Source organism: Squalius cephalus, assembly GCF_949319135.1.
Source record: "Squalius cephalus genome assembly, chromosome: 25".
NCBI classification, from domain to species: domain Eukaryota; kingdom Metazoa; phylum Chordata; class Actinopteri; order Cypriniformes; family Leuciscidae; genus Squalius; species Squalius cephalus.
Genome location: NC_137146.1, coordinates 30,043,844 through 30,059,203, shown reverse-complemented (window position 1 = coordinate 30,059,203; position 15,360 = coordinate 30,043,844). Strand labels below are relative to the sequence as shown.

General features: G+C 38.8%; 1 protein-coding gene across 1 annotated transcript in view; it reads left to right on the top strand.

The window, feature by feature from the left end:
- LOC307153874 (uncharacterized protein) overlaps positions 1–15,360 on the top strand; it is a 139,263-nt gene that overhangs the window by 51,897 nt on the left and 72,006 nt on the right. The window lies entirely within an intron of this gene.

Below are 15,360 nucleotides of genomic sequence, written 5' to 3'. Positions count from 1 at the left end.
ATCAACTGAAATCTGCGCGGAATATCAAAAATACGACACATTAATAGGACTTAAAGGGTCTCTGCGGCAAAAGTGAAAGTAGCCTACCATCGGGTGAAATGTTTCGAAATGTCTCTTTGCACAGCAAAGCACCCGTTTCAATAAAAGGATATGTTAAAGTTTATATAGCCTACTTTCACATTTTCGCTGCTGTTTTAAAAAAATGTTTTCGTCATTATAACAAGCTACAGCTGATTGAATCCAGTGCAGGAGCTGTAGGTTACCACAGAAACGTAAGTGTTAGTTGATTGCTGTGGTGCAGAGGTGGACAGTAACAAAGTACATTTACTTGAGTACTGTAGCCTACTTAAGTACACTTTTTGAGTATCTGTACTTTACTTGAGTATTCTTTTTTCTGGAAACTTTTTACTTTAACTTCACTACATTTGAAAGACAAATATCGTACTTTTTAATCCACTACAATTCTGTAATAGTCCTTGAGTGGAAAGTAACATCAGTCAGTGGATGATTCTGGTTGCAGGGGTTGCATTTTGGTTGGAAATGAAAGTCGGGTTGATGTCAGAACCCTGCATCTGATTGACATCAGAACCCGACGTCAGATTGACGTTGGATATTGATTGAAAATAAAAGTCGGGTTGATGTCAGAACCAGACTGATGTTGGTTACTGACGTCAACCCGATTTTCATTTTCAACCACAATACAACGTCTGTCCAACATTGGAGATCAACGACAATCTGACATTGGATTCTGACATAAACCTGATTTTCATTTTCAACGTTGGGTTTGGTTTTCTAAATGCGAATTTTGTCACTTTTTTGGAGCACACTAGCTTATAGATAACAGTAAGGCTAACATATTCATACTAAAAGCCAAAAAACTTTAAATAGGGCAATATTTGAGGAAACAGCCATTTGTGTGTCTGAAACATTGTGGACGTTATTGAGTGAATTTATTCAATCTCACATTCAATCCCACTACTGAACTGTGTTCTAGAAATAAATGTGATATTGATATAAGTGCAGGCATAGATTCAGAGGCATAAGGTACTGTAAGTAGGCTATTACACACAACAATGCAATAATAATAAAACAATGCATTGACATTTACTTTTTACTTCTGATACTTAAAGGGGGGGTGAAATGCTCATTTTCACTCAATCTCCTGTTAATCTTGAGTACCTATAGAGTAGTATTGCATCCTTCATATCTCCAAAACGTCTTTAGTTTTATTATATTTATAAGTGAAAGATTGGCTGTACCGAGTCTTTCCGGAAAAAACCGAGCGGCTGGAGGCGGGCCGTGTGGGCGGTGTGCTATAGCTGTGCTAACTGATCTAACAACAACACAGAGAGACATTTGAAGTAGTTTACTCACCGTGACTGCTCGATCCTTAAGCATTAGACGATCTGCAAATAAGTCGATCTGGGCTTTGTTTATAAAACAATCATCGTCGAAATGCAGGGAACAAAGAGTCGTGCACAACCTCCGTTGATGCTTCGAAAAAACAAACTCCATCCACTATTCCCTTAACGCTGGGTTCTTTGGGAATCTGTGCAGGGTTGTCTTGCCCTGCCAACCAAAAACCCACTTCTTTGGTGACATTGACTTCCCTAAAAGCCGAGCATAGCGCTTTGAGGTAACGTACTGCTTTCGCTCTCTTCTCTCTCTGGTCTGCGAGTGCGCGCGCGGCCGCGGAGAAGTGCCCTTAGGACCCATATAAGGAAATTCCGCTCTATCTTACGTAAGACAGAGCCATACTCGAAAAAAACTTTCCGAAACTTGTGACAAACCGGAAGGAGTATTTTTGGAACAAAAATACTCCTTCAAACGTACAACTTAACTTTTGAAACTTTGTCCATGTTTAGCATGGGAATCCAACTCTTTAACAGTGTAAAAAACTCAGTATGCATGAAACAGCAATTCACCCCCCCTTTAAGTACTTTTAAAAACGAGTACTTCTGTACTTTTACTTAAGTAAAAATAGGTCTTTATAACTTTTACTTGTAACGGAGTAAAATTTGACCAGTAGTATCTGTACTTTCACTCAAGTAAGGAAGTTGTGTACTTCGTCCACCTCTGCTGTGGTGACTCGTGACTGGCATGAAGTTGGTTTGACGTTGGAATTTCGATATTCGCATATTTAGGGACCGTCTCAAAATTGCATGCGATATTGGTATAAACGTTTCTAACTTCAATAGCATTTGAAGACAATAGCTACGTTTACATGGACACAATCGGAATGAAATCAATCCGACTGATGAATCCGAACAAGGTGTTTACATGAATGATAAAGTAATCGGGTTGATGTGCGCGTTTATATGTCACAAGTGTCAAATCGGATCCGATGTTTTGACATGCTCACACTGCACGAATATACAGAGTTTCCCGCTGTTCGCAGGGCCGGATTAACAATTTCCTGTGCCCTGGGCAACAAGACTCAATCCAAAGAAAATTTGGATTTCTCTGACCTACATATGTGCAATTTAGGACTTTTGAAGGCCAAAAAATTATAAGAAATAGGCTAGTTTTAAAACCTTGTCATTAGATTATTTGTCAATACCTGCTCTCTCCTCATCTTCATATTTCTTATTCTCTCAGTATTCTTATCCTGGCCTATTTCTACCCCTCCTAAAGCTGAACTTTGACTGATAGTCTTTTCATTTTCGTCTGTGTCAGTGACGAAAGTAAACATATAGGCTCAACTGATATTTATACGTTTTATGAATCATTTTCTTAGACATGTTAATTTACTCAAGGCTACCAGGAAAGCTGTAGCCTAAGTCAGTATTGTCATTAGGAACCTTCTGCAAGCTTTGGGATTTGAAAACGTCTTGAATAATACAAATTATAGACTACGTTTAACGCAGTTGGTGGAATTGGCAGACGTTCCCTTAAGCATTGAGCGCTGTGGAAACGCGTCAAAGCATTCTCAGGTATAATTATGCAGCATTGATGCATGAATGATTTTGAACGAATATTTCATCATGTCGATATACAATGGTCACATAATGTTAAAACTAATCTTGCTATTGATATCTTTGTTAGACTACCGACCCTATAGAACAAATGTCCGGCTAATATCGAGCCTGAAACGAACTTTACCGCGCTCAACCAGCGGGAGTGCATTTCACGAATTAGTAATTGCTGCATGGCGTTCAGCGGGGAGGGAGGAAAGTCTGCGTGAACCCGCGTAGATGCACTTTATGCAGTGAAGACTGAAAAGAGTTTGATAACTTTATTAAATTTCTGTTAATTTCCTACCTGTCAGGGCCCCCTAGATCTCATGGGCCCCTGGGCAAGTGCCCAGTTGCCCTAATGGTTAATCCGGCCCTGGCTGTTCGCACATAAATATTCTCCTCTATTGGTTCTTTATTTGTTTTAAACAGCAGACGTATTATTAATTCGTCTCTGGTCATAATTTAGAGCATATTAACCGTTTTGCCGTGCTGCTTATTGATCACGCAGTAAAAATGCCCCTTCCCGCGGCCAAAACCGTCTGTAGATGAGAATCCAAAACAAGGACTGGTGGGACATTGTCCTGCTTCCCTTCACAGACGCGTGAGTGAAATTAGAATTTTAGAATGACGGGAAACTTATTAATATGACACTTTATTCAACAGGAAGAAAATCTCGTTCCGCGCGGCATACGTCATTACGCTATTTAACGTCATCGCACATGCGCAGTCCTTTCAGTTTCGGTTTTCAATCCGATCAAGTGTTTACATGTTCTCTTGATCGGATTACAAAAGGGATAAACCACCCCTTTAAATCCGATCGAAATTTCATTCGGATCGAGCTCAATCGGATCGATTAAGGCGTTTACATGAAGGTTTTTTAGTTCGATTGAGCCGTCAATCTGATTATAAGTGTCCATGTAAACGCAGCTAGTGACTTACAGTCATACAACTGTACATTGTTCACCCAGGTCTCATGTATGATGCACACCTTTAATGTATTTGATATTTATGACAAACTGTTAAACCATGCAAATATTGATATGTATTTCACTACTGTATGGGATCATATACAAAATATGATCATATTTAAAGCTCAATAGCATTTGAAGACAATGACTTACAATCATAAATCAAACTGTACATTGTTAATCTAGGTCTCATGTATGATGCACCTTTAAGATTTTTGATATTTATGACAATAAACCGCTAAACCATATGCAAATATTGCTATGTATTTCACTACTGTATGGGATCATGTACAAAATATGTCAATATTTAAAGTGCAATAAAAAATGATGATACAAAATATCTTAATATATCAAACATGTTTATTTGTATTCATTTTATTTCCGTCGGCTGCCAAAAAGACTCTTTTTTGGCCTTTGACTTTTTTTTGGTACTTGTAGGGAACTGTACAAATACCAGTGACCAATCCACAACTATTTGCATAGGCAGCTCTTCCACTCAACCTTCTGAACTCTCTTCAACTCCTTGGGTGACATAGAAAGGCACGCCACATGGAACCACCTCTTGCAGTGGTGACATTCAATCTGTTAAAAGATAATAATAACCTTATAATAATGCTCAGTAATCAATTAGTTTATCACTCAATTCCAATTCAATTTTCCAATGTTCAGTGACCTAATCTAAAGTCAGAATAATTTACTCATTACTCATTTTTTTACTACGAGCTGATTAAACAATAATAATTGTGTTACAGTGACAATGAATCAAAAACTTACTATTTTGTATATAGCTTATTAAATATTAACAATGTAGGGACTACAATGTATAAACTATGAATTGACTAAATAATACATAAATAACAAAAATGGTTGCTAATGTGTATGTACTTTATTACTGTATACTTATTATAAAGTGTTACCAAATTGTATAATCAGTGCTACATTACCCTCCCAAAATGTTTCAGCACCACCACTGGGGGGTTTTGAGGCAGCACATGATGAATACTGAAAACACAGTTATATGTTAGCTGTCTTGATTGCTTTCATACAATCATACATTTCATACATTGCTTTTCTCTGCTGTTTTATAACATTATCATTTGCTTATGTCATGTCAGTCAAAATTAACTATACTTGTGAATGCTGCATAGTCATTCCATATAAAACTAATAGTCCTCATTTCATTGCTTGAGTCATTACATACAAAAATGTTGAACTAGTTGTCAAAATCTGTCGAGCAAATTTTACACATTTTTTTTTAACTTTATTTTTTTCCTGAAAATGTCTCCTAAATTGAACAATTTCTCTCAGGTGAATCTCAGCTTTCACTGATGAGGAACGTCTGGATGTGCATAAATGATTACAGTACTATGTATGTTGTATGTTCAGTTCCAATATGTACTGCAATATTGTGTACAGTTGTGCACAGCTCTACCCAAAGCGAGTTTATGTTTGTTGTTTGTTATGCAGTGTCACCAAGATCTGACTTTTTTGCATTGGAAAACATTTACAGAGTAAACTGTCATAATGAAAACATGACAAAGCCATTTGACTATCTTGTTCATAAACAATGGTGTCAGGACATGAAACATTGACATGAATACTTGCTTTTGAGCAAGTGACGCGCTTTTGCAAGTTATCAACTAGGTTTTGCAGTTTGTACTAATTGTTTTGAGAACTGCATTAACTGTTGTGCAAATGTAAATAGTGATGTGAGAAATGCACCAGAGCAACTGAGAAAAACTGTAACTTCCAAAGCCCTCACACACACAGGCTTTATTCTGAAGGACTTTTGTCACAGCAAAAATGAATTCTCTTTATCAGTACTTTTGTCTTGTTTGTTGTTTTCACAGAAATAAGATTTCCCAGACATATCTAAACACCTTTTTGATAGATAGATAGATAGACAGACAGATAGATATACAGATAGATAGACAGATATACAGACAGACAGACAGACAGACAGACAGGCAGATAGTCAACTGCAAATATAACTCTAGCATCTATTGCTACAATATCCACCTTATTCCTACACCTCACGACGCTTTGCGCGAATTATGCGTGTAACTTCTGTTAAGCTGTAAACAATCAAATTCACAGGAGAGGATGAGTGATATGAATAAATCCAGCGCGGAACTGGAACTGGATGAAGAGAACTCCAAACGATCTCCAGAAGTCTGGAAACACAGACGAGATTGAGGAAATAACTCCGTAAGGAAATTTAGGCACCGGAACTGGGTAAGAGAGCACAAACAAGAGTTACGAACCGACAATCACTCCCAAATAATCACTCCCGCTAGATACAGGCAGCTAACAACAGAGGTAACTAGCTGCAGCTGCGGGCTGATTAAGTGATCAGCTGGTTACTAAGCAACAAACAAGCACTACACACTCAGACCCCACACCCACAACAACCAACAGATACACAAAATGAACACACAGATCGATGAACTGTGACACTCGCTCTATGAACGCAATACTGAATGTTAAAAAGTGTCACAGAGAATTAATCTACTCACCCTTCAACCATCAAACATTAAAAGGAAATTTAAAAGTGTAAAAGCATCAACAAGGCATTTCAACAGACCAAATAATCCCAAAAGTGCGAGTTTTTCCACTTAAATATTAATTAAATATCACTGTAGTAATATATATATATATATATATATATATATATATATATATATATATATATATATATATATATATATATATGTCTTATGTTGCCTTAATCAAAAATGTTCATTAACTTCAGCATTGCGTGATACTATTTCGAAGTGATTTCCGTCATTTTGTCAGATTATAAATAGCATTTTCCTGTGAAAACAAACCTGGAAAGAGACGTGAGGATTTGAGGAGAATAACGAGAGATTATTTGTGCATTCCAGTGAATTATTAATGGAATATATATCGTAGGCCTACATTAAATTTGGCAAAACAGACCACAAATGTGCAGTATGTTCTCCTTTTTCATACTTTTACAGCGGATTGCAAAGGGGGAAAAAAGAAAATAATCACGAGGAAAAGAAAGCAGAGACTGAAAAGAGCTCTTGCCATAGATATTCTTGTTATAACATATTAAAATACCAAGTATAACGTTATTCTCATAATGTCTGAACCCGTTTCAGCCTTTTTGAATGGAAGTTCCCAAAACCGGAAGTGCTGCCCATAATTCAAAACGCAGTGAGGTCGTCAGGAATAAGGACCGGTGAACCCCCCCACCCCCACGGCGCCAGGATTACAGTTTTGGATGGGCCAGACCAATCGTGGGTAGGCCTTAAATTAAAAACGTTATCCAATCACTTTTTAACCTAATAAAAAAATATTGACTAATAAAGCCTAATGTTATATTATCTGTGCGTAAAATTTTTGTTGCATTGTTAAAAGTTTCGGTGCATAGGACGACCTCTCCGCGATCGTTATCCATGGTTCTGACCAAAGAAGAGCGCTTTGGAATCTCCATTAGGCCTACGCATCATCATAGCCTACCTGGGCTGCATTTTCCGATAACATTGTCTCTTAGCGCGCTACGAAGACTCTTAAGGTATAACTTAACTAAAGGTATACTACCACTAAAGGTATATCATTGCTAGGCGTCTTCAGGGCTATCATCCACTCGCGAGGCAGAGCCGCTGAGAGGCAGAGGCGCTGGCGCACTCCTAGCAACGGCGCTGTTTTTGGTAAAACATGATTTTGACCACTTCATTAAGTTTTGTTTTGTAGAAAACTCTTTTTAAAAGATTTTCGTTTTGTATAAATTGTATCTTAATTTTGATCAATGTTTTATCAATCAATTGCCCGTATTTAATAAATAAGAAGCCAATAGCCTATCAGATAATAAGGCGCCGACACGATCACTTGCATTGCACGTGAACTGGAGGGCGCCGAAACTCAGCTTGTGCTTCACAGATTTGAGAAATATAGGCGATATATTACAGAAAGCTTGAAATGTCTACTTTTAAACGAAAATATTCAAACCAAAATAAATAGGCTAGGCTACTCTCTGATTATCCATATGAAATGTGCATTTCTCTCTGGCGTTCATGGCGAGCATCGTCAACTTCATCTTTGCAGCGACACAGAAAACGCCAGTTTATTACTAAACAATTAAATGTCTCCTTGCTAATTTAGACACATTCATAATCATTACTTTAACCGGTTCTTTGTGGCAAGCTTTATGCGTGCGGTCTTTATACCTATTTAAGTAATTCAATTAATATAAAGGGGCGATTTGTCCACGAATGGCTTAAATGAACAACTGCTAGTCGACTAGGGAAAAAAAAAATCCACATTCTGGGTTGAGCGAGCGACCGTGAGCGGAATGAGTGAGCGAAGCGGAATATATTCAGAAATGCGCTCTCCGCTCGAGCTCTGATCTAATGAAAATAGACATAGCCAGCTTTTTAAAATTGTTTTTAAAACTAAACATTTAGACTATTTTAGTACAAATTATGAGCTTTTTTTTTTTTTTTTTTTTTTTTTTTTTTTTTTAGTTTTGGGTGCGCCGAAAACTAACGCCGTGCCTGGCCCCCAGGGAAGAAAACTTTGAAAAATAACCCCTGAAATTATGACTTCTGGTGAATATTGTGAAAACTAATTGATACATTTATATAGGCTAAATATATTTCATACATTATAGCATGTTATAATACAACTTATTAGGCCTATATATTTATAGAATAGCAAAGTAGGCCTAATCAATATACAAGACTGAACCACAGAGATGTGAAATATAAAGCTTACATTTCCCGCTGTTGTCACTTGTCGTCATGGTTGCTACGATACGTGACTCACAATGACTGAAACGACCAATTAAAAGGGCGTTCTCTGATGATGTTCCAAGATGTTAAAAATGCTACGCTGATCATAGACAAACAGGGGGACAAAATAGTAGGTTATCTACCGCACCGTCGGGTTTTTTTTTTTTCCTTTTCTTGTCATAGCCTACAAATGTCTTCGTTCATAGTCTGTCATAATGTGTCTGTCATGGATTTGCACTGAATTCTCAAAAATACGGAACAAAGTGCGTTCCGTATCAGTTCAATACGGAACAAGACTTGTAGCCTATGTGTCAAATACGGGACGATTCCGTATTATACGGAACGGTTGGCAACCCTACACTGAAGGTTTACTCTCTTTAAATATATTTGAGTCTTCTATAGATTTGCCTCCATAATGACAGACGTGAAGAAAAGCATTTTGTGTTCACAGTTTATATGTAAACCCTAGAGCTCTGCAAAGCAGCTCCACATCGTTTTCCTACATGACAAATCTATCTTGACACTTTTTGGACACTAATAGATATATTGTTTTCGCTGTGTATTCACTTTACTGGTCAGACTGGCGAAGAGAAGACATAAACGAGTGTATGTCATACCACAATAATGCTTTATAAACACAGAAATGTTTAGTCTTCTTTATGTTGATGTCAGAATCAGAGATGTGCACTTTCAGACATTCTGTAATTAACAAATGCTGATGAAAATACAGACATATCATGAATTATCAGTAATATTCTGAGTCGGATAGTTTGTCCATATTTTGTACTGAACTCATTTTACAGCTGTGCGCTGACATATGGGGCCAACAGTGTTTTTGCCACCAATTTCACCACACATCCACACCATAGATTTACAGGGATATAAGTGATGTTTTGAAACAACACGGTTTTGAAGTAGCCAACTTCTTTTATGTTTCTGGCACATCACACACCTGAAATTATATGTCTGAATCAGTTTAGTCCAGAAATGCTGTGAGAATGTGGACAATTATATCAAACCGACACTTCTGTGATGCGGACGTCTGTAATTCTGCAGTCGCGGCGACACGTGATTCTCAACTCTTCTTCACTCAAAGTCCAGCACAGTTGTCAAAGCCTCCAAGATACGTTACACTGGGAAACAAACAGGAGCAATAATTAAGGGGATTTAAAAATTTTTTTAAATATGATTTCTTGATTTTATTTATTTTTGAAATAATTTTTCAAAGTTAAGTTAATAAAGTTAAATTATTTTATAATAAAATTTATTTTTATTATTGATTAATAAAAACTAATAAATAATAATATGCCACAGACTAAAGATTTTTCTAGTCAACAAGAAGTCATTCATTTAGCCTTTAGTCGACTAGTTGTACGTTTATGATAATTTAATCACTTAAATAGCCTATATAGTTGAGGGTGGCATCGGAAAACGGTTTGAGTTTCAGGGCTGAGAAAGATTATTATATGTTACATTACTAACATTGTTCTACATTACAGTCAGAGAAATACTAAACCATGATTATGAGCCTTTACAATATAATTAAGCGCTCAAATGCATGCATAAAGCTTGCCACAGCGCATTGGCACACAAGCGATTTTGATTAACTGACTAATTAAAATATGGTGAAGACCACAATTTAAAATCTGACGTGATTTCTCGTTGACATGAAAAGCTGTCTCGTCATATTGCCATGACAGAGTGTGAGGGTGAAGTCAGGATAGAATATGCCACCGCTGCGTTTACATTACGCCTCCGCTGTTGATTTGCTGTTTTTAGAAAACATTAAAAAAAAGTTTAATTTAGTTGGATAACAGTCGTTTCGGTTCCATCCAGCTCATCAGAGTCATAATGCAGCAGAATCAGGGTTCACTGATCACATGACGAGAGTAAGTGACGAAATGACAAGGGGCCCTATTTAACATCTGAAACGCGAGTATCAAATGCGAAACGCAAGTAACTTTGTGGGCGGGTCTCGGGCGCTGTTGCTATTATACCGGCGGGATAAATGACTCTTGCGCCGAGCAAATCTAAAATGTGTTGGTCTGAAGTCGCTTCATTACTCATAGGTGTGGTTTGGGCGTAACGTGAAATAAACCAATCAGAGCGACATCTCACATTCCCTTTAAGAGCAGGCGCGCTTGTTCCATGGCGGATTTCTATTATAACGGCGGATTTGCCAGGAGCGGTTCACAGCCGAGGAGACCGACGCTCTCGTCAGGGCCGTAAAACACAGAGAAGTGACATTGGGGATGGAGAAACACACCCAGATTAGCTTCGCTTAAACAGCCGTATGATAATTTGGGTAAATGTGTAAGCTAGATTTATGCCTATTTTCTCACATCTTCATGGACACAACAATGATTTCCCTCGTGTGTTAATATTTTTCCTTGTAATAATGTATGATTTTCTAAAAATGAGTGTGTAGATGAGATAAGCAAAGTGCATGTGCGTTGTGCACACGCTACATTGATTATGGCCAAGCATGCGCCCTTAAAATAGCATCTGAATAACATGCGCAACGCACCACTGACTTTAGACGAGGTTTCTCCTGGTCAGTGGAGGAATTGTTTTCTGAAACTGCAAAATAGCACCAGGGAACGTTTGCGCCGGAACACGCCTCCTCTTCTCGCTGAACCGCCCCCGGGAGCTCAAGTTAATTTCCTAATTTACCGACGTGCATCTGTGGAGGGAAAAGTCCGCTGTGCACGGGTGCAAAATAGGAATGATACATGCATCGCTGTACAAAGTCAATTGCGCTGGGTGCAAGATAGGGCCCAAGACCATGGCGGAGGATTTGTTGCACAACAGAGTCTAAGCATCTGATAAATGTCTTATCTTGTTAAATGTGTGTTCAGCGCCGCCGCTGCTGCTCCTTACTCACAAAGTACGCGCGATCGCGAAATCGAAAGTAAAACTCGAGCACGCATTCAAACGCAATTTCAATACACCGCATTTTGAAAGCGGCTCCCTGATGCATGCGAATATCTCTAAATATGAAAGCTATCTTAGGCTGGGCTGTGTTGTTGTAACCTTCTCTTAGCTCTCTTAGCTAAAGTTTGGTCTGTATTTGCACTTTGAATATTGAGAGAGTACTTTGATGTTGTTGCACTTATTGTTTTAATAAGACTAAGAGAAAACTGCATTATTCATTTTTATTTATACAGTACTCATCGGACATTTCATCTCTGATCTGCCGTGATACGACCATTCACATGTTTCAGATAAAACTGAACACACTTTCAGCGTCAATTACTGCAGAAAGAAGGAATGGAATATCATTTTGCAATATCATTTTGCACATGTATGTTTTTCCAATGTGTCCGGGTTTAAAATGAATGATCCCTCAATATCAGAAAGGCTCATACCAGAAAGGAAACCTTTATAGCACATACATGGTTGACATTTTGATGTCCTGCATGCGTTAACGCTGGACTTACATTAGTGGGACGGACTGTGTAGTTTTCTGTCTGAGACATCTTCTCCACAATCTGGACACTTTGAATGTTTGCTCACCATAGAACATGTTTTATGTTGCCAAACACATCTACAGATGTCAGGCCAGAGTTAAAGTAGTTATTGGGTCCAGCTCCAGGTCACCACAGTGCACATTTATGTTTTCTCTTACAGTCTCACTGCTCTTCAAATGAAAGGTTTGCTTGCTTAGATGTTTTTATGTGTCCTGGAAGGCCAAGCTTTTCGTTTCTCTTTCTCCCGGCCTTTCAAACCGCTTCACAATGCCGAAGTGTTAGTGAGTGTACTTGAAGCGTTCATGGAGGGCAAACATTTGTTCTTTACATAAGGCCAATGACTGTTGAACTGGATGCCAGTCTCCGGGCATCCAGTTCAACAGTCTTGTGTTGAACAAACTGCTTGTCTTGTGTGAAATCAGAAGAGGACAGTTAAGACAGAAGCGCCTGGGACCCAGGGGTGAAGCCCAGATCTAGCTTGTAAAACCAGACGAATGTGTGCGGAGAGGACCAGCCCGTCACATCACACACCTCTTGTAGGGATACCCCTATTATAAGGCTTACAAAGCTGCCATTCTCCTCCTGATCCAGGAGGAAACACCAATGGGTTTCTCCCCAAAAACACCACCCAAAAGTGTGTGTTAAACAGCTAGGCCGCCACGAAAACCTTTAGAGTGAAGGGAGACCTTTAACACTGCTGAGAATCGACCCTGCAGTTGATGAGGTGTTATCCATTACCCTGGAATTTTACCATTTAATTCATCAGAAATAAATGCAGCCAAAGATCAACCAGACAAAAAAACTCGGTCTGGATGAAAAGCTGAATATAGTATTTTCATACAGGCATCTAACTTCTGAAAGCCAGACACATATTTAATTTAATTTCTCAAAATGCAGCCAAGAAACCAGACACGTACACACGGTCTGAATGACTATTCGTTTTAGAATAGTCTCAAATACAAAAAGAATCATAAAATCATGTCTTGCAAACACGCATAATTAGTTTGCACATGATCATAGGAACAAGAGAAAAAGGGAATCTCCCGTCGGCTCAGTTCCCTCCACATTATAAATATATTCCAGACCCGTAATCTAGACACTTCCCTTGAGAAGAAAGCCAACAGAAGCAGATCTAAAACTCCCGATAGTATATGCTTTTCTTTACACGTTGGGACATTTTATGAATGAACATTGTCAGCCCCCTTTACTAGAGCTGACGTGCGTTCTCCACTCCCAAACAAACAACACATACATCATGTGTATCCCCACTCGTAATGTAGCGAGGGCAAGGAGGAACACATGATTATTATACCATTATATTCCTGTCTTGATATATAGGCCTACAGTGGGGAGAACAAGTATTTGATACACTGCCGATTTTGCAGGTTTTCCCACTTACAAAGCATGTAGAAGTCTGTAATTTTTTTATCATAGGTACTCTTCAACTGTGAGTGACGGAATCAAAAACAAAAATCCAGAAAATCACTTTGTATGATTTTTAAGTAATTAATTTGCATTTTATTGCATGACATGAGTATTTGATACATCAGAAAAGCAGAACTTAATATTTGGTACAGAAACCTTTGTTTGCAATTACAGAGATCATACGTTTCCTGTAGTTCTTGACCAGGTTTGCACACACTGCAGGGATTCTGGCCCACTCCTCCATACAGACCTTCTCCAGATCCTTCAGGTTTCGGGGCTGTCGCTGGGCAATACGGACTTTCAGCTCCTCCAAAGTTTTTCCATTGGGTTCAGGTCTGGAGACTGGCTAGGCCACTCCAGGACCTTGAGATGCTTCTTACGGAGCCACTCCTTAGTTGCCCTGGCTGTGTGTTTCGGGTCGTTGTCATTCTGGAAGACCCAGCCACGACCCATCTTCAATGCTCTTACTGAGGGAAGGAGGTTGTTGGCCAAGATCTCGTGATACATGGCCCCATCCATCCTCCCCTCAATACGGTGCAGTCGTTCTGTACCCTTTGCAGAAAAGAAAGAATGATGCATCCCCAAAGAATGATGTTTCCACCTCCATGCTTCATGGTTGGGATGGTGTTCTTGGGGTTGTACTCATCCTTCTTCTTCCTCCAAACACGGCGAGTGGAGTTTAGACCAAAAAGCTCTATTTTTGTTTCATCAGACCACATGTCTGTTTCATCAGACCACATGTTTGTTACTAATGGTTTTCTTTGAGACTGTGGTCCCAGCTCTCTTCGGGTCATTGACCGGGTCCTGCCGTGTAGTTCTGGGCTGATCCCTCACCTTCCTCATGATCACTGATGCCCCACGAGGTGAGATACTGCATGGTGCTCCAGACCGAGGGAGATTGACCGTCATCTTGAACTTCTTCCATTTTCTAATAATTGCTCCAACAGTTGTTGCCTTCTCACCAAGCTGCTTGCCTATTGTCCTGTAGCCCATCCCAGCCTTCTGCAGGTCTACAATTTTATCCCTGATGTCCTTACACAGCTCTCTGGTCTGGGCCATTGTGGAGAGGTTGGAGTCTGTTTGATTGAGTGTGTGGACAGGTGTCTTTTATACAGGTAACGAGTTCAAACAGGTGCAGTTAATACAGGTAATGAGTGGAGAACAGAAGGGCTTCTTAAAGAAAAACGTACAGGTCTGTGACAGCCGGAATTCTTACTGGTAGGTGATCAAATACTTATGTCATGCAATGAAATGCAAATTAATTATTTAAAAATCATACAATGTGATTTTCTGGATTTTTGTTTTAGATTCCGTCTCTCACAGTTGAAGTGTACCTATGATAAAAATTACAGACCTCTACATGCTTTGTAAGTAGGAAAACCTGCAAAATCGGCAGTGTATCAAATACTTGTTCTCCCCACTGTATATATATATATATGTATATATATATATATATAGCTGCCTGGTCATGACATAACCCGCCTAGGACTGATTGGACTAATTTCACACATGCTTCAGAACACTATCACGCAGAGCATTGCCACAGCATCATATCCGACACAGTGCGAGAACTAAACTTAAGATATATTTTCTTATTGTCTTGCACAGTTTTGCTTCTCAATTACATATATCTGATGTGTTTTGCATTTATGCATCTTAGTAGTGTATCCTATTAGAACTAAACACTAAGAAAACAGAAAAGACAGACATGAGATTCTATGGAGAATACATCTTTTCAATTACAGCACTGCTGGATTGTTTTGCTATAAAATGCTCTGTTTTA